Source organism: Sturnira hondurensis, unplaced genomic scaffold (genome assembly GCF_014824575.4).
Source record: "Sturnira hondurensis isolate 20B ecotype Veracruz unplaced genomic scaffold, ASM1482457v3 Scaffold0015793, whole genome shotgun sequence".
Taxonomy (NCBI): Eukaryota; Metazoa; Chordata; class Mammalia; order Chiroptera; family Phyllostomidae; genus Sturnira; species Sturnira hondurensis.
Window position 1 is genome coordinate 889,228 of NW_028088424.1, and position 21,501 is coordinate 910,728.

The window sequence follows — 21,501 nt, forward strand, 5'->3', positions numbered from 1 at the left end:
CCCTTAGTTTATAACCACGTGTCTCAAGTTCTTTGGATTCTATATTTCCCCCACTATTCTCACCCTCCCCCCTATCTATTTTCTACCTACCATCTATGCTATTTTCTATACCTTCTCCCCCCTTCTCCTCCTCCCACTCCCCTGTTGCTAACCCTCTGTGTTTTTGGCTGCATTTTTGTTTACTAAACCTTTGTTGTATTCAAACTTGGTTGTGGGAGAAGGCGCAGTGTTTCCACCTATGCCTCCATCTTGGCGGAAGTCCTCAGTTGGTGTTTTGAGGCTTTATTTCCCCACGTGGAACCCTCGGTTGCACAGTCTGTCTTGCTCCCCAGTTTCACCTGGTTTATTTGCATGCGAGTTTGGGACGGCTTTGTCCACTAGCCACCACCTGCACACCTGGGGACCACCAGTTGCTGCCTTGCACCTGGGGTTCACCAGCCACTGTTTTTTTTTTTTTTGCCACAACTTCTCTCTGCCTAGCCCCCTGACTTCGCCCCTCCTACTGGTCTGGTTGAATGTGTCTACTTTAGTTCCTTGTTTGTTGGANGTTCTGTGAGCATCCTGATAAATAGTGTCCTGAATTGTGCTTCTGAGAGGCTGGCAATTTCTCGGTCGCTTAGAGTTATTGGCTCTGGGACTTTGAGTTCTTCTTGAGCTATCCTTTGGGCTGCTTACGCCTGTTAAGTAGCAGGAACGGAGCCCTAGGTTTTCACCAGAGCAGGGCAACTCAGTCGCTGGGTTGTGACGTTGTATGTGGGGGCGGGGTCAAAGAGGGACAATGGCTTCCCTCCGGCGCCCGACGCCGCCCGACCCCCACCAGTACCGCAGCCACCACCATCACCAGGGCCACACACCCCGCTCCACAGCAGGCGAGTGTGCCACCGCTGTCAGCCCTCCACCACTGGGTTTGCCCCCTGGGGCCTGTGTGGTCCGTCTCACTGCGCGCGAACGTGCGACCTTGGTCAGTCTGTTCCACACCCCGACTAGTTCTGGGCTGCCTGCACTCCTAGGTCTGCCCTGCCTGACCCAGCTCCACTGCTGGTTCCACCTCTTACCGTCCTCGCTGAACGGTTCGTAGCTGTCGGACTTCCGTATAATTCGGTTTTCTGGCCTCTGGGTGTGTGTTAGTTCTCCAAAACTTTTGTTGTATCCAAACTTGGTTGTGGGAGAAGACACAGTGTTTCCACCTATGCCTCCATCTTGGCAGAAGTCTGTAAATAATCTAATTCTAAATGCAATGCTGTATTCATGAATTCTACTTAGCACCAAGAGGGTGACACTTTTATTAATAAATATAATTTGTCCTTTAAAATCAAACCATTTAAAAGCTAAAGCAAAGTACTACCAAGTGAATCCCTTACAATAGCACTTCTTTTGACAGTCTCATGGACTTACACAGAACTCCTATTAAATAGGCTATCTGTATAAAATAAAGATTTCCATAATAACATTTACAAGCAGAGGGATGTTTTGTGAATACCACATGTCAAAAAATTATTTTTAAAACCTACATGACATGTGCACCCACATACATGTGCTCAGACTTCCCATCCCCAACAAAGAAATACACTGTACGCCGTTGAGGTCAGAAGCCACCCAAACACTGATGCCCCCTTAAAGCCCTGGTAACTGTTCTTCATTATATGTGAAGTCCTTCTTAAAATACCCCCTGCCATCCTTTTCTGGATTTAAGAACCCTGAAAGAGCAAAACATATTCCTAGGAGTGAGTTAGTGTATTCTTTCATGTTCTGACCCTCCCTCAGAGAGACGCTTTATTGGTACTTGGGTAGGCTGCACACCCCTTCCATTCTTGCTCCATCAACCAGGGGCCTTGGTGTGCTAATGAAAGCAGGTCAGTCTCTGCTACCGTGAATGGGAACCAACTATGACATTGATTTCCAGAGATCAACACTGAGGTGCAATGTAAAACCTAACAGTGTCAGTATTCCATAAACCACCGTAATATAGAAAAAATTTTCACAGGAACAAAATCATCGCACAACGCTAAAGGGCTGGTGCAGGGTGCTGAAGACAGTAGCAAAGCAGTTGCTGGATCCTGGCCTCCGAGCCCTCTGCTGCCCCCTCTCCAGGTCTCCCAGGTCAGGCACTGCATTTGGCACAGCGCAAAATTAGAGCAGCAACCCCCCATCTAACCAACTCAGTCCCTCTCCAGGCTGGTGACTGTGTCCTTTCATGAAGTGCTAAGAGTTCATTTTGAGCATGAACATTGTATAGCTGATGCTGGCTCTACATAAAACCTTTCAACAAAATTCCAATCAGGGGAGGATTAAAGAACCTAAGTGGTTAGAAACAAAGAAATGTGCAAAGTACCACCCAAGCGGGTGAGCTGCTATCTTAACTTCCATGACATTTCAGCTCTTCTGTTCATTTAACAGTTGTTTAGGTTTCTTTTAAAGTTTCAATATAAGGAAACTTATCAAAATCCCTGAAATGGGTAGATGAAGCATTCCCACTGACTTGGCTACTTGTTAACTCAAATATTGTTTTCTCTGTCACAATATAAAATAAAAACCACAGAGAAGCAAAACCCTCATAAAAAGTAACTTCAATTTATGAGCCAAACACTGAAAAGGCACATCTACAGAAAAGTTTATAATTGGGTTTACATTTCAAACTCATATTTATTTCCACTCACTCTCCTGTACAGAGAACAGTCCCTTCAGAGACATTGACTCCTCGCATTTCTTTAAAACACCTGAGAAGGGCAAGGCTCAGAGAGAGACACCCACTCAAATGCAACAGGTTTCTGACCCTGGGACTTCCACAAAACATCTGACACTACCAGAGGTCGAAGGTTTTCATTATAGCATTCTGGTCACACCTGAAACTCAGAAAGGCTCTGGATGAAAAGGGGAACTTGCAATGTCCATTACATGCCACAGACTGTCCCTCGGCATGTTCTAGCAACCGGTCTTCACCAGAGGTAGGTAAGTCATATGCATGCACTTCAAAATTATCCTGAAGTTCCTATAGATGACGCTTTTTGTTTGTTTGTTTTAATTTTATCAAGGGACTCTGCCTGGCTGACTGTGGACCCCATTTGTTCTTTTCTTTTGATTAGGTGAGTCGTGATACAGTTTGCTGGCATTTCCCCCCATACTTTGATTCTTTGCCTTTAAAAGGTCAGACACTTAAGAATAATTATCATTTAGATTTTGCTGCAGTGGTTGCCTGTGCTTTCCCCACTGGTCACCAAAAGAAACTAAGAAAAAACTGCTGACTGTGCTGGAATGTGGTTTGACTCCATTTTTCCACAGTGAGTTTAGGTTGCATTTAGCTTGCGTGATACTGAAATCGGTAACCTGGACAGTATGGCGGCCTAGCCAAGGCGGGAATAGGAGAGAATATGAGGGAATGGGAGGGGCCGCAGGGGAAGTGCCGCGTTGCCTGGGTAACCAGGTTAGCGCCGAAGGACAGATTCCCCCACCCCCGGGCAGAACCAGGCAAGAGGAAGTAGCGCGCGCACGCGCGCGCGCACACACACACACACACACACACACACACACACGTGCAAAGCTAAGGAGGGTGATTGGCCATGGGAAAAGCTCTCCTACACCTTTCCAACCAGTGAAAAACCTGCAGTCTAGACTGGGAAAAGACGGGATTGGTTGGAGGGGGAGGGGCTACTCGCTCCCTAAGTGTGCAGCTGTTGGAGCACCATCCCTAGCCCACAGTGGTAGCTGACATAAACTGAGAAGGGGGAGACGGGCTTTTTCTTGGGCCCATCAAGTTGACATGTGGGCTGTGAGCTTGCAGAACTGGCTGGCCCTGGAAGGCACGTGGCCAATGGTGGCACCAAAAGAAGGGAGCTTGAGGCCTGACAGTGGTGGCTGTGAGAGAATCTGAGCTTCTTGGAGGATGACTCAGGGTCACCTGCAATTCCCAAAGAAAATTTTGGATGGGAAAAGGAACTCGGGCAGCAACCTAGGACCGGTCCCGCAGAGAGTGGCAGGGTTTTCCTCTGGGTTTTCTGGAGGGCTGCCTTTGAGGCAGGAGCCTGCCATCCTCCCGGGTTGTGCAGCTTTCGAATAAAAGACCCGTTTCCTATTTCACCAAACCTCTGCCTCTGGAACTTGCCTGTGGGTGGTGGCAGGCAGCTGGACCCCACTTATCAGTAACACTACTAGCTGAAGAAAATCCATTGTCACTCTCTGAGGAGTCTCCAATCTTTGAGAAAGCTGGTCCTCTAATGGGTTGATAAAAGGAATAATCATAAAAAGTTGTTAGGAGCCAAACAAATTTGGATTTTGGAGTGATTTCATTTCTATGACATGGCCATTGCTACGTGGAAAACCACATAGAGTTCTGAATCACTCTTCTGGTTTTCAGGTTAAATTTTGTGTCCTTTGGAATTCCCGAAATGATGTACAAATGAGCAAGCTGGTCACTTATTTGAAGTTCAATGTAATCATTGTTACAAATATATTTGCTATCAAAACCAGTTTCTTAGAAGACTATTGTAGTAGCAAAGTCATGAGGGTGCTGTTTCTTCATTTACTTTTCTTATTGTAAATGCCCAGCGTGATATTGCTAGGTACCCTTGAACCAGTAGTACGTTTTCAAGTGTCTTATCAAGAATAATTGCACTATATATTGATGCTCCCACTTTATAGTCCTTCCAGTCATCCAAAACTTTTTTCACATCTTCACCTCAAGGCAGCAAAAATGGAACATGACAGAAAACATTTGCACACTGAAGTAATCCTAGTATGTTCTGCATGTAAAATCCAAGCAAAACCAATGGGCATGTTCAATCTGAAAACACGATAAAGTTGTATGGCAGAAATTAAAATAATACTGCATGCTAACTATACTTTCATAAAGTTTTTTAAAGGACAGATGAGCTGATGAATAAATGGGTGGGTGAATAGATGGGTGGGTAGACAGGAGGATGGGTGAGTGAGTCCTGGGATGAGAGGTTAGCCCAGAGTCCCCTGACCAACACACTGGTCTTCCTTCTTGCTGTCTCCAGCCACTTTTGTAGGTCTGCTGGTTGTCCCTTTCAGCCTGGCCTCCCCATTCACAAAGAAATCCTGTTGAGCCTCCTCTGTGTACTGTAGTAAACAGAGCCAGCTGGGTTGGAGCTATGTGACCACATCCTCATCGAAGTCCTGGCCAGCCTCCTGTCCATGATCAGGTAGCTCTGCGTGACCAAAGTCCAGGGGATGACTGTCCTCTTCTCTAGCAATACTGAGAAAATTGTTCTTATGCAAGAAAGCAAATAAAATTTTCCCAGAGGTATGAAAAAAGTCCATATTATATTTATATGAAATCACCATATATCCAGGTTCAAGTCCTACCTCTGCTGCTTCCTTGCTGTGTGGCATCAGGCAAAACACTTCACCTCTCTGAGCATCAGTGTATTCTTCAGCAAAATAGGGGAAGGAGGTAAAATATTGCCTATGTCACCTAGTTGTTATGATGGGAACTCAGGGAAACTGAAGTCACAACCAGAAAATCATCCCCATCTGGGGACTCCTCTTGTGCATGGATGTTGGGGTACATGGTACAATGTTTGAAAAATGGACTCAAAGATTTATCTCCCTGTATCCACACCCAATTACAATGTCACTTTTCAAAGCCTCCCATTAAGTAATGGCGTCTACTTCCCCTTTCTCTGCATCTGAGCTCAGCCATGTGACTTACTCTGATCAAGAGACTATGCCAACTCCCAAAGCAGGTCTCAAGAGGCCTTGCACACTGTTGCTCTCTTGGGAACTGCCATCATGACCATGAAACAAGCCTGAGCTAGCCTACTAGAGGACAAGAGACACATGGTGCAGTCTCACCCCCTGCTCTAGCCAACAGCCAGCCAAGTGTTCGAAGCCAAGTTGCCCAACTAGCCAGTTGATCACAGACATATGAAGCAGTCCAGGTGAAACCAGAATGACCTCCCAGCTGAACACAGCCCATAATACTGACACACAAAATCACAAGCTAAATAAATGTCTATTTTAAGCTACTGGATTTGGGATGGTTTGTCATGTGGCATTATTCATTGGAAAAGCTAACTGATACAAGGAATTAGAAGTGATTTGCCCACATTGAACTTTCTGGGGAAAGACCAGGCAGGTATTGTGAGAATTTCCCAACTGGGTGTGAATCACTGGGGTGGGAGTGGAAGGACAGAGTCTTTAGAAACAAACATTTCTTTCAAATAAAAAAAATATTCCTCTAAGCTCACACATTTCTCTGTTTCTATATTTTTCTCTCTATATAGATACAACTCTTCAGTAAACAATTACAAGATACGATGACAACATTGAGGAAAGGAGGGCATTACATAGATAGAATGACTCTCATGCATTCAACTCCTGGACATGGGACACACACAACATACAGAGACCTGAATAAGCACAGCAACCTGAATAAATAAGAGTTATTCCAAACCATAACCACAGACGTGTCTCTGGAACAGTACAGGAGAAGGCAGAGGACAAATCTTGTGCTGTACTGTGTGAAGGTCTAGGAGCTGGGTCATGCTAACATAACATTCTCTGTAATGAATAGCTATATGGCAAAATACATGTTTCTTGCGGGGGGGTGGCTTTTGCATTTTTTCCATTTGGGGGAGTTGGGGGACCAGGGTGAGGAGATGTACACTCCTTGGAAGCAAGGGCCATCTGGACCTCATTCGTTGTGTCCAAGAGGCCCCACTTGGGAGAAGGTAGGGATTCAGAAACAGCTGTGACCAAAGGGAGAGCCTTCACCAGCATGCAGGGTAGGGATTTCCCCGTCCCGGTTTGTTCAGGGCAGGAGGACCAAAGCAGCCCTTCTGTGAATGCTCCAATGTGTTTCACATGTCTCCTCCCATCTCCAAAATCCTACCTGCCACTCTTGGGAGGAGCAGTCCTCTATTCTCCCGATTCAGAATAGAGTTGGCAGGACTGCTGTCCTGAAGGACAGGTGGGCAGGTGAACTCCTAACTTAGCATGTTTGTAGATTGTTGACCCTTTGTATGAAGACATGGAGGGGACCATTACCAGACCTACCATGACCCTAGTGGCAGTTCATCAAAAGATGTTACCCAAAGAAAACATGCACAAACATACACATACATACACTTACATACATGTACACACACACACATCCCTACCCTCGCCAACCTGTATCTTCCTCTTCTTCCTTCATCCTGAGTGAGCATGGGCAGTTGGGGAAAAGCTGGCTTTCCTGACCACATGATTGTACCAACACACATCTTCTGAGCTTCTGGGGCACCAGACCCAATGGAATGAGAGGCAAGGTCTGTCCGAGGGGGAGAGGATGGGGATGTAGACTCTGCCTTGCCCAGGGGGCTCTAGGCCAGACCCAGAAGAGCCTCATACTGTCTCACACCTGCAGACACTTGTCAGATTCCACTGCCCTGCAGGAAGACTGCTTTCTTGAAAAAAAGGAAAGAAGTCTCTTCCAGGGTAAAGTGAAAAAGAAAAATGAGGGAATACAGCAAATGTAATCCCAAACCTCAAGGGAAGGTGTGTGACAGACTCTCTTGTGTCTTTTCTCAATGGGAGGGAGCCTCAGGACACAGACAGCTTAGGTAGAAGGAGAACGGGTTGGGAGATACATTGGAAGCCTCTCCTTTAAGCCAGTGGATCTCAAATGGGGACGTATGGCAACATCTAGAAACATTCTGGGTTGTTACAAGTGGGGTGGGGAACAGGGTGCCACTGGCATCTAGCAGGTAGAGGCCGGAGATGCTGCTCAGCATCCCACAATACACAGAATGTGTATTGTTGGGGGTGAGATGCTGCTCACCCCAAAAAAGGATGACACAGCTCAACTGCCAGTAGTGCCAAGGTGCAGAAGGTGCGAGGAGCTCCTCCAAGCCAGTCTTCCAGCTGTGTTCTGAAACATCTCCAAAGGCCTTTTCAGATCAAAGGGAGCTCCACAGACCTCTCCTACACCACTCTACAAAGAATTCCCTCCCCAGGTCTCCTCCAAGAAGACAGTCTGAGGAGGAGGGAGAGAGAAGAAGAGAGAGGACACCATTCTGGAGACCTCGAACAAAGATGTTTTTTCCATCCACTAACAACTCCCCCGAGAGAGGAATTCCAGACATGGGCAGGCTTTGGTTGAACAAGAAACTATAAGGCTGAACTCAAGGGGCAACACCTTGACCCTAGCTGCCTGGCCAGAGTCGGGGCAGTTTCTTTTTGCATAGAAGTCCATGCTCATGAACAGACACCAGGACCTCGCTCCCCAGGTGGCCGGGAGAAAAAGTGGTCAAGACAGACAGGTGACAGCTTGGGTGACACTGCCTGGGTGAGGCAGCTCTCACCTGTTCTCAGTCAGAGTTGGCACCTTGTACAGAGCTCCTGACCAGCTTCAGGACCTGCTTGGTATTGCGTCACTCAGCCATTTCTGAAAGAGCAGGAGCCAGTATCTCACAAGCCTCCTTCTGTGTCCATCCTCAGGACACACTTCCAGCGCCGGAGGGGTTGCTGCGGCTCCCCATCATTGTCCTCAGACATCATCCCCAGAGCAGCTCTGGAAGCAGAGACCTTGGGGAAGGCTGGTACCTCTGGAGCTCGGTGTCCTTATCTATAACATGTGGGTTGTAACAGTACCTACTTCACAGGGTTACTGTGAGGTCTAATGAGATGATGTTGGTTCAGTGTGCACTAAAAAATGTTAGGTTTTCCTGTCCCCCTCCTACAAATACAATGACAGGGAACTTTTCAAACAAGCAATGCCAGGCACATAGGAGAAGCTTAAAAGAATGAAAGGCGAGAAGCAATAGAAGGGGAGGAAAGGACAGAAAGCAAAAATAGTCATTTTATCAAAAGCCACACAAAATGATCAGATCTTTAAAAGAAAATAATCCTAAAAACTTAGGTATATGTCATAAAGAAATCATTTAGCAGAGGAAAAAGTCAGTAAGACCATGGTTCTTGAACTGGGTGCCAAGGTACCTCAGAGTGCCTCTGTGAACTCAGGAAAACTGTGAGGGAAACACAGCGATACTCCATATCTGTTGAACACTAGCATGAGTGAGTTCACAAACTATATTACCTTCATATCAACAATGTTATGACTTTGCACAGCTAGATTTCCAGCAAGCAGCTGCTGAAATAAAAAGCAAGTATCTCGTGAAAATCCTGTGGCATAGGAAGTGAAGATGGTGGTGTCCAACCTGATTCCAACATTTGAGAAGCTATGCAAAGCCCAACAGGTGCTTTGCATACATCCCATTAGTGATTGTACTTACTTAAGAATGAAATTAAAATTTAATTTTCTTTTGATTTATGCATATTATTTTTTTCAAATGGCTGCTAAGTTGTTAGGTGATAAGTACTTATTAAGTGGTTTGAAGCTAATTACTTGTTAAGTGGCACTTTTGGCCTGAGGTGCCACAAACTGAGAGAGAGTTTGAGAACTTCTACACTGACGGGAATTGCTTTGGGTTCTTAATCACACCCTCAAACTGGAGACAACCTAGATGCCCAGAAGCAGGGCATGGTTCAGTAAGTTTTAGACAGTGACTTGAGGTATATTCTACAGTCTTGAAAACTGATTGTCTAGAAGACAGTTTAAAACTATTAAGTGAAAGAAAAACTAGATACAACTGAATTCTGTAATGGTGATAACATAAAAAATTTACACGACTGGAAAAGTCTAAATGGGAAAAAATTTTAATGAACCAACTAAATGCAATGTGTTTTCCTGGGCAGGGAGGTCACCTGTGTGCCACCGCTGGGGTTGCTGTGCAGGCTGATGGCCTGGTGGCCAGAACTGCAGCTCCAGAATTGAGAGAAAAAGTGGCAGGAAGGAGCATGGGTGTGGTTGCACCATCCTGGCTCAGGGCACTACACTAAGCTCAGGAGGAGATGCTGGGCTGGGCTGGAAGTTAGGAAGTCTTGTTTTCTCTCTATTCCTGGCTTGAACAAGACCCATCTCGAGGCCTCAGGTTCCTGTCTGTGAAACGAAAGGAGTGGTAGAATCTGATTCCCCGTTCCCTGGAGCCACACCAGCCTCTGGGCTTCCACCGCCCAACCCGGTAACCAGAAAACCCATCTTTCACTGCTCTGTACGTGAGACTTCTGGCTAATATTTCAGTTAGACTCAGAGTAACGGATTATATAAATGACCCAATTTTTTACTGCCTTCTCTGTCAATGTACTTTTTGTCCTCTAACTTCCAGTTCCTGCCTACTCTGATGCAAGGCTTGGCCACAAGACCTGCTTTGGCCAGTGGGATGTTAGCCAAGTTGCCAGGGCAGAGATTGAAAAAGAGCTTGTGTATATCTGTGTTTATGATCTGCATTTACTCTAACATACCCAAATTAGCCTGCTGGAGGATGAGACATGGGGCAGAGCTGAGTCACCTCAGGCATGTGAGAGCCCCGTGGAGATCAACAAAACTTTTAGTTCACCTTCAGAGTAGAACTGCCCTGCTGACCCACAGATTCACGAGTGAAAGTAAATATGTGTTGTTGAAAGTCATTGACCTTTGGGTGTTGTTTTTTTATGGAGTGTTATTGTGGCAACTGGTACACCACTAATGAAGAGAAATAACTTTAGCTTTCAGCCACTAAATTGGAGGTTCTGTGAAAACAGGCATGTCTGACTTGGTCACTGAAGTATTCCTGACATTCCAGGACATTCCTGACAGTACCTGGCACATGGTAGGCACTCAATAGGAATTTGTTGAATAAATGGAAGTCTAGCCTTGTGCTAGATGCTTTATATACACTACCTTGTTTAAGCTACACACAGACCTCATCTCTAAACGATTGTTACCATTTGATAGAGGAGGAAACTGAGAGCTAGGAAACAGTAGAGCTAGAGTTCAATCTCAGGTCTACCAGACTCCAAAGTCACCTTCTACTCAAAAACTACAGGTGAAATTCTGTCCCAAGGTCCCAGACACCCAGCTTCACCATTCCTACCACAGCCTGATGGGGCAGATCCTAGCCTTCACACCCCTCCCTCCACTCCCTAAGATAAGCTGCCCAATACCTCATCGCTGATGGAATCCCAGTGCATCATCCAAGGCAGGGGACCATCTAAGCTGGCCCCTGATGAGCATTTGGCCGGGGAAGCCAAGTGGGACCCCGACTCCCTCTGCCACATGACTGCCTCACAGCCCAGCCATTCAGCCCTTGTCTAGCAGTCCTGGGGACCCTGGGGAGAGCCAGTCCCATAGGAAAGAAGGTGGCTCTGACCTGGGATCCTGGACCCTGGAACCTGGAAACACAAATTTAGCATTCATGGAGTAACATCCAATATACATGAACTGAGCACCTACTATGTGCCAGGCACTGACTAGGTCCTGGGGATACACAAAAGTAAGCCAGGTTACTTCTTTCTTTCAATCCATCCTTTCCTTCCCTCCCCCACCCCTCCTTTCTTCCTTCTTTACTTCCTTCCTTTCTTCCTACACAAATTAAAATATTTGTTGAGCTCCTACTCTGTGCCAGGCAGTGTACTAAGCCTTGGGGATACTGAAGTAAGAAGACTGTTTCTTCCTTCTTTATTACCTTCCTTCTCTCCTTCCCCATTCATTCACTCAGATACTCACTCAATCTGACAAGCACCTACTATGTGCTAGCCACCAGGCTAAGCATATGGGATATAAGATGAGCAAGATGTTCTGTTCATCTTTCCATCCACTCACCCACCATAATTACTGAGGGCCTCCCACATGCCCAGCATGGAGCTGGGTGCTGAGGGTACAAAGATGAACAAATCTGACCACATCCTTTACTTACAGCAGAGGCCTCAGAGAAGGGCCACAGATTCCAAACTTTTTCCTTGTGGGATTTCACCAGAGAGGAGAGGAGTTTCAGTTGTTTTTGTGTTACACAGCCCAGGTAACTCAGGTGCAGACTCATCAGACCTCTGGGCACAGATGGAGCACACAAGCTGGTGGAAGGATGGGGAAGAGAGAGGTGAAGGAGACTGACCCCTGCCCGAGTTGGGAGGGGTGGAAAACCCTTTAGTTCTTCAGGGCTTCCAGAAGGAGGTTCTGGGTTTATTCTGCCCAAGGGCTTGTCCTGAGCAGATCTCTCCCATCAACCTCCTGAGGACTAATCCAAACCCACCTCCCCATTTCCACTGCCATCCTAGCCTAGACCTCCACGACCCTACACCTGGATGACCCCAGCAGCCTCCTTTCAGGGGCCTCCTTGCCCCAGCCTGGCTCCTCTTACCATCCACCACCCAGCAGCCTTCATCCTTGTTTCCAGGCCCACCTCTCATTGCTGCTCCCACTCCCCTTGTCCTTTACATTCCTGCAACCCACCTCCATCATGCCCTTCTACCCTTCCCCACAAAAGCACACACACACACCTCTCAATATGCAAGAGCCTTCTCTAGGGATTTGCTGTGTTCTCACCGCTTCCTAAGGCCGTTCCTCACCCTCCTTGCCTGCAAAGCAATTCCTCCAAAGAATTCAGGTAGACTTCTACCCAGCGTAGTTGCCTCCTGCATGATCTTACAGCCTCAGGGATTGCCTCCACCTGACTTTACACAACCCCACTCAACTGGCAAGGACTTCATCTAATGCAGCTTTGGGTCCCCAGTCCTGAGTACAGGGTTCAGCACACTGGATTTCTCAGTCACTGTCTGCACAGGAACCCACCAGGCATGGGGTGAAGCATGGAGAGGTCTTATATGGGCACCAAGGTAACTTAAGACAGTTTATGGGCACAGGCCTCATCACATGGAACCACAGTGTGAGAAAGTTTCCATTTTCAGCTCTCCTTCAACTTTTCTTATTAGGGAGAAGGCCACTCTGGTGCCATCAGGTAATCTCCCTTTTTACTACATGAAAGTAGGCCTCGGTCAGGCTACCAGGTCTAAGTAGAACAGAAGTATATCATTTTAATATACTACTTATTTTTATAGTTTCCTTTTATGTGGCAAGTCATTTTGCTTCTCTATTGATGGCAGGGATATAAAATAACTTCTTTAAAAAGTTATATACATTTTTAAGAAAGTAAATTTTTAAAGACAAATATTTAGTAAATAGCACAAAGGACACATGGATACAATGTAAAAAATACCACCAGGTTTTGAAAATTTACTGTGAATAAAAGATTGTGAAATACCTCATTAATAACTTTTATATCAATACATGCTGAAATGATAACATATTTGATATACTGGGCTAAATAAAGTATGTCATTAAAATTAATGTCACTTTGATGAAACGACACACACACATGCACACACACACATGAGTAGATGCAAAGACTGGTGAAAATCCTAGCAAGGTCTCTAATTCAGTCAGTGGTACTGTGTTGGTGTTAGTGTCCTGGTTTCATGGGGCACTGTAGTTCCATGTGTCCCCTGGAGAAAGCCAGGTTACGGGTACGTGGAACCTCTATATTCTTTTTGCAACTACTTGTGAACATAATTATTTCAAAATAATAAGTGTTAAATATTAAATGTATCTGTTTCTTTTTACTTCTAAACACTTGACTACTAAAACATTTAAAATCACAGTGTAGTGTTGGACAAAGATTACTAATTATTGGCAGTATATATCCATGGAAGAGAATGGAGAATCCAGAAATATTTCCCAATGGTTTTTGACAAAGATGCAAAACCAGTTTAATATACTTCTCAACAAACGCTCCTGGAGCAACTGGACAGCCATAGGCAAGAGATCAACTTTGACCTAAATAACACATTGTATACAAAATGAACTCAAAATGGATCACAGACTTAAATGAAAAAAGTAATACTATAAAATTTTAGGGGAGTTCCAGCCATGATGGAGACATAGGTAGAAACCCTTTGCTTCCTCACACAACCAAAAGGAGGACAACAACCAATCTAAAATCAATAAACAACCAAAATTACCAGGAAATCAAATTGCATGGAACTCCAGCAATCAAGGAATTAAAGAAAAAATCAACCAGACTGGTAAGGCAGATAGACCATGCAGATTGACTCAGAAAAACCGCCGTGAGGAGGCTGAGGGGCAGGGCTGACTGTTGAGCTCAGCAGATCTGCAAGGGAGGGACTGACTTAAGGGGGAAACTCAGAGTCAGAGCTGACTCTGAGCTAAGGCTGAGGTTGCCACAGTGAGAGATACTTCCAGTCTAACTTGAGAGTCTTCTGGAAAGAAATGAGCAGTCAAGCTGCACTGTTCCCTCTCCGGCCCCTCCCCCACAGGCAGTGCAGCAAAGAAGGTCACCCTGCCTGAATACCTAAGGCCCTACTCCTTACAACTTACCAGGTGGGCCAAGACAAAGAAATATGGCCCAAATGAAAGAACACAGCAAAATCTCAAAACTAAGCGATGAGGAGATTGCTAATCTATCTGATGGAGAATTTAAAGGCCTGGTAATCAAAATGCTCACAGAACTGATTGAGCTTGGTTGAAAAATGAAACAACAAATAAAAGATACCCAACATGAAATAAAGTAAAATATTCAGGGAACCAACAGTGACAAGAAGAAAACCAGGATTCAAAGCAATGATTTGGAACAAAAGGAAGAAATAAACATCCAACTGGAGCAGAACAAAGAAACAACAATCCAAAAAAATGAAGAGACGCTGAGGATTCTCTGGGACAACCTGAAACGTTCCAATCTCCGAATTATAGGAGTATCAGAAGGAGAAGAATAACAGCAAGAAATTGAAAACTTATTTGAACAAATAATGAAGGAAAACTTCCACAATCTGGCAAAGGAAATAGACTTCCAGAAAGTTCAGGAAGCCCAGAGAGTCCCAAAGAAGTTGGACCCAAAGAGGAACACACCAAAGCACATCATCGTTAAGTTACCCAAGATCAAAGACAAAGAGAAGATCCTAAAAGCAGCAAGAGAGAAGGAGACAGTTACCTACAAAAGAGTTCCCATAAGGCTATCAGCTGATTTCTCAAAAGAGACGTTACAGGCAAGAAGGGGCTGGAAGGAAGTATTTGAAGTCATACAAGGCAAGGACCTCCATCCAAGATTACTCTATCCAGCAAAGTTATCATTTAGAATGGAAGGTCAGATAAAGTACTTCCCAGATAAGGTGAAATTGAAGAAGTTCATCATCACCAAGCCCTTATAACATGAAACATTAAAGGGACTTATCTAAGAAAAAGATAAAAATATGAACAACAAAATGACAACAAAATCACAACTATTAACATATGAACCTAAAAAAAAAGAAAAACAACAAAAACAAAAACTAAGCAAACAATGAGAACAGGAACAGAGTCAAAGAAATGGACATCACACGGAGATATTTCAGCGGGGAGAGGGAGGGAAGAATAGGGGGGGAACAAACAGGAAAAAAGACGCATAATCATTGGGCACAAAATAGATGGGGAAAGATGAAAAATGGTATAAGAAACAGAGGACTCAAAGAACTTATACGTACAACCCATGGACATGAACTAAGGAGCAGGGAATAGTGGAGGGTTGGGGTGGGGGGCAGGGTGAAGGGGGTGTAAGGGGGGAAATTGGGAAAACTGTAATAGCATAATCAATGAAATCAATCAATATTCTAAAAATTTTAGGAAAAATCTTCAGAAACTAGGGCAAAAAGTTTTTAGACTTGACACCAGAAACACAATCCGTAGAGAAACAAATTGATAAACTGAACCTCATCAAAATTTTTTAAATTTAGCCCTGGCCAATGTGACTCATTTGTTCGGAGTACACCCTGTATCCAAAAGGTTGTGGGTTCAATTCTGGGTCAGGGCACATATCTAAGCTGCAGATTCAATCCCCAGTCCAGGCGAGGATGGGAAGAAACCAATCAATGCTTCTATCTTGCATTGATGTTTCTCTCCCTTCATTTCTACCTAAAAGCTATGAAAAAATGTCTTCAGGTAAGGATAAATTTGTTTTAATTTGTTCTGCAAATGGTCCTATTAGGAAGATGAAAAGACAAGGTACAAACAGGGAGAAAATACTTGAAATCATAAATTCTACAAAGAATTAATATTTATGGTATATGAAGAACTCTCAAACTCAACAGTTTAAAAAAAACTAGAAAATAGAGGACTTCCGCCAAGATGGAGGCATAGGTGGAAACACTGTGCCTTCTCCCACAAGCAAGTTTGAATACAACAAAGGTTTAGTAAACAAAGACACAGCCAAAGAACAGAAAATTGAACTATATGGAAGTCCGACAACAACGAACCCTTCAACCAGGACCGGTAAGAGGGGCGGAGCCAGCAGCAGAGCAGGGTCGGGCAGGAAAGATCCCCCGACCTGGGCAGGCAGCGCAGACCCAGTCGGGGCCCGGGGCAGACTGACCACAGTCGCACATTCACGCACAGTGAGATGGACCGCGCAGGCCCCAGCAGGCGAACCCAGTGGTGGAGGGCTGACGGTGGTTGCATATTCGTGTGCAGTGGGACAAAACACGAGGGCCCCGGTGACGGTGGCAGCTGTGGCGGCAGCGGCGGGAGACAGCAGATGGGACCGCCATTGCTCCTCTTTGACCCTGCCCGCCCCCCCCAGTACAGCGTCACAACCCAGCAACTGAGTTGCCCTGCTCTGGTGAACACCTAGGGCTCTGATCCTGATACCTAACAGGCACGAACAATCCAAAAGATGGCTCAAGAAGAACTCAAAGTCCCAGAGCCGATAACTCTAAGCAACCGAGAAATTGCCAGCCTCTCAGATGCACAGTTCAAAACACTGTTTATCAGGATGCTCACAGAACTGGTTGACTATATTCACAAATTAGAGGAACATGTGAAGGCTAAACTAATTGAAATGAAGGGAGATGTCCAGAAACCAATAGCGATGGAAAGGAAACTGGGACTCAAATCAATGGAATGGACCAGAAGGAAGAACGAAACATCCAACCAGAAAGGAATGAAGAAATGAGAATTCAAAAACATGAGGAGAGGCTTAGGAACCTCCAGGACATCTTTAAATGTTCCAACATCCGGATTATAGGGGTACCAGAAGGGGGAAGGAAACAGCCACGAGTGGAAAATGTATTTGAACAAATAATAAAGGAGAACTTCCCCCGTCTGGCAAAGGAAATAGACTTCCAGGAAATCCAGGAAACTCAGAGAGTCCCAAAGAAGTTGGACCCAAGAAGGAACACACCAAGGTACATCATAATTACATTAGCCAAGGCCAAAATGAAGGAGAGAATCCTAGAAGCAGCAAGAGATAAGGGGACAGTCACCTACAAAGGAGTACCCATCAGACTGTCAGCGGATTTCTCAAAAGAGACCTTACAGGCAAGAAGGGGCTGGAAAGAAGTATTCCAAGTCATGAAATCCAAAGACCTACAGCCAAGATTGCTTTATCCAGCAAAACTTTCATTTAGAATGGAAGGACAGATAAAGTGCTTCTCAGATAAGGTCAAGTTCAAGGAGTTCATCATCACCAAGCCCTTATTATATGAAATGCTAAAGGGACTTATATAAGAAAAAGAAGATGAAAAATATGAACAGTGAAAGGACAGCAAACACACAGTTATTAACAACCACACCTAAAACAAAAGCAAACCAAGAGGACAGCTAGATCAGAAGTGGAACCATAGAAATGAAGAACACATGGAGGGTTAGCAACAGGGGAGTGGGAGGAGGAGAAGGGGGGAGAAGGTACAGAAAATAGCATAGACAGTAGGTAGAAAATAGATGGGGGGCGGCAAGAATAGTAGGGGAAATATAGAATCTAAAGATTGAGATACGTGGTTATAAACTAAGGGGGGAGAATAGTTGGGGAGGGAGTGTGCGGGTGGAGGGGAATGAAGGGGGGGAATAGAACAACTGTAATGGTATAATCAATAAAATATATTTTTAAAAAAACTAGAAAATAGAAGACATTAATTGACATTTTACTGAAAATACACAGATTGTAAGTAGTAAGCACATGCAAAGATGTTTAATGTCACTAGTCATCCAGAAAATGAAAATTAAAACCACAATGAAATACCATTTACACAGCTATCTGAGAGGCTAACATAAAAAATAGTGACAAGACCAATTCCTGGTAAAGATTTAGGTGTGGATCACTCATATACTGCTGGTAGAAATACAAAATGGTACACCCACTGCAAAACTTTGGCAGTTTCTTATATAAGTTTCTTATAAAACTAATCATAGGACTTCAGGCCAAGATAGAGGTGTTGGGAGACACACTGTGCCTCCTAACACAACCAAAATAAGGACAACAACAATTTAGAAACAAAATAACAACCAGAACTGACTGAAAAATGAACTGTATGGAAGTCCAACAACCAAGGAGTTAAAATCGACACATTCATCCAGAGAGTAGGAGGGGTAGAGTTGGACAGCCAGGTGGAGAGGGGTCACAGCAAAAAAAAAAAAAAATGGTGGCTGGCAGACCCTAGGCATGCAGCTAGCAGACCCCAGGTGAGGGGTGGCAGTGGGTAAACCCAGCAAGGCGGTGGATTGTGGAGGGACATGGTACATAAGGTGGCTGGTGGACTTGATGGTCCCACACTCGTATGCAGATAAACCAGGCAAAATTGGGGAGACACACAGACTGTGCAACCCAGGCCTTCAGCATGGGGAAATAAAGCCTCAAAACACTGATTGAAAATGCCTGTGGGGGTTGAGGTGCCAGGAGAGACTCACAGACTCACGAGAGAGTTCATTGAAGAGTCCCACTGGGTCCCAGGACATACACAAGCCCACCCACCTGAAAATCAGCACCAGAAGGGCCCAGCTTGATTGTGGGAAGTGGCAGAAGGAACTGAAATCAAGCAGAGAGTGGAGCAAATGCCATTGTTCCCTCTCAGACCTCTCCCCCACATACAGCCTCACAACCCAGTAATGTACATTGTCCCACCCTGGTGAACACCTAAGGCTCTGTCCCTCATACATAACAGTACATTGTCAAGATAAAATAAAATGGCCCAAATGGCAGAACAGAGCAAAGCTCCAGAACAAATACAACTAAGCAATGAAGAGATAGCCAATCTATCAAATGCATAGTTCAAAGCACTGGTGATCAGGATTCTTACAGAATTGGTTGAATTTGGTCAGAAATTAGATGTAAAAATGAAGGCTACACTAAGTGAAATAAAGAGAACTATAAAGGGAACCAACAGCAAAGGGAAGGAAACTGGGACTCAAATCAATGATTTGTAGCAGAAGGAATAAGTAAACATTCAACCAGAACAGGAGGAAGAGACAAGAATTCAAAAAAATTAGGAGAGGCTTAGGAACCTCTAGGACATCTCTAAACATTCCAAAATTCGAATTATAGGGGTACCAGAAGGGGAAGAAGAAGAGCAACAAGGGAAAAAGTTATTCAAACAAATAATAAAGGAGAACTTCCCCAAGCTGGCAAAGGAAATAGACTTCCAGGAAGTCCAGGAAGCTCAGAGAGTCCCAAAGACGTTGGACCCAAGAAGGAACACACCAAGGCACATCATAATTACATTAGCCAAGATTAAAATGAAGGAGAGAATCCTAGAAGCAGCAAGAGAAAAGGAGACAGTCACCTACAATGGAGTTCCCATCAGACTGTCAGCTGATTTCTCAAAAGAGACCTTGCAGGCAAGAAGGGACTGGAAAGAAATATTCCAACTCATGAAAAGCAAGGACCTACATCCAAAATTGCTCTATCCAGCAAAGCTTTCATTTAGAATGGAAGGACAGATAAAGTGCTTCTCAGATAAGGTCAAGTTGAAGGAATTCATCATCACCAAGCCCTTATTATATGAAATGTTAAAGAGACTTATCTAAGAAAAAGAAGATAAAAAATATGAACAGCGAAAGGACAGCAAAGTCACAGTTATTAACAACCACACCTAAAACAAAAACAAACTAGGGAAACAACTAGAACAGGAGCAGAACCACAGAAATGGAGATTACATGGAGGGTTAGCAACAGGGAAGTAGGAGGAGGAGAGGGGGGAGAAGGTACAGAGAATAAGTAGCATAGACAGTAGGGAGAAAATAGATAAGGGGAGGGCAAGAGTACTGTGGGAAATGTAGAAGCTAAAGAACTTAAGACACATGGATATGAACTAAAGGTCGGGGAATGTGGGTGGGAGAGGGTGTGCAGGGTGGAGGGGAATGAAGGGGGGGAAATGGGACAACTGTAATAGCATAATCAATAAAATATATTTTAAAAAAGAAAATACAGACTCAAGGGTTTAACATCCCAAGATCCTGATTCAGTAGGTCTAGAGTGGGGCCTAGAAGTTTTTAAAGTTTAAACAAAGCACCTATAAATTATGGTGCATCTGTACAACAAAATATTATGAAGCTGCTGAAAAAGAAAAAAAAAATTAACCATAAGACCTAGCGAATACACCCTTGAGAATTTACCCCAGAGAAGTGATAATTTATGCTCACATGACACCTGTACACAAACGTTCATTGCATCTTTATTCATAAGAGCTAAAAAACCTGGAAACAACCCACCAATCCATTGACAGGTGGAGAGAGAAACCCACTGTGGGGCACCCATACCATGGAACAATGCTCAGCCATAAAAAGAATAAACTATCAATACACACAAATTGGATGGATCACCAGAGAATTAGACTGAGTGAAAAAAGTCAATTCCAAAAGATTAAATACTGTCTGGTTCCATTGATACAATATTCTTGAAATGACAAAATTATAGAAATGGAGAATACATTAGTGGTTTCTAGGAGTGAGAGACATAGGTGAGTAGGAGGCAAGAGAACCCTTTAGCACAAGAAGTGTTCAGCATATTCACTGTGGTGGTGACACAAAAACCTACATGTATGATAAAATTGTAGAGACCTAAATACACACACATACAAATGAGTACAAGTAAATCTGGATGTCAAAAAAAGATTGGAATGTTGTACCAATGGCAATACCTTGGTTCTGATGTTGTACTATAGTTCTGCAAGATGTTACCATTGCAAGAAACTGGATAAAGGATACATGACATCTCTCTGCATTATTTCTTTTTTAAAATGTATTTTATTGATTGTGCTATTACATTTGTCCCATTTTTTCTCCCCTTCATTCCCCTCCACCTTGCACTCTACTCTCACCAATTTCCCCAACCTTACTTCACATCCATGGGTCATGCATATAAGTTCTTTAGCTTCTCCATTTCCTATACTATTCTTAACCTCCACCTGCCTATTTTGTACCGACCATTTATGCTTCCTATTCCCTGTACCTTTTCCCCCATTCTCTCACTTCCCCCTCTCCATTTGCCCTTGTGGTTGGATTTATCTAAGACCAGCATTAAGATAACCCTCCATGTGATCTCCATTTCTGTGACTTTGTTCCTGTTCTAGTTGTTTGCTTAGCTTTTGTTTTTTAGGTTCAGTCATTGATAGTTGTGAGTTTGTTATCATTTAACTCTTCATATTTTTTATCTTCTTTTTCTTAGCTAAGTCCCTTTAACATTTCATGTTATAAGGGCTTAGTGGTGATGAACTCCTTGAACTTGACCTTATCTGGGAAGCACTTTATCTGCCCTTCCATTCTAAATGAAAGCTTTGCTGGATAGAGTAATCTAGGTCATAGGTTCTTGCCTTTGATGACTTTGAATACTTCTTTCCAGCCCCTTCTTGACTGTAAGGTCTCTTTTGAGAAATC

General features: G+C 44.2%; 1 pseudogene; it reads right to left on the reverse strand.

The window, feature by feature from the left end:
- Window positions 1-2,800: 2,800 nt before the first annotated feature.
- Window positions 2,801-4,825, reverse strand: LOC119000567 (m7GpppN-mRNA hydrolase-like; annotated as a pseudogene).
- Between the last annotated feature and the right edge of the window lie 16,676 nt (window positions 4,826-21,501).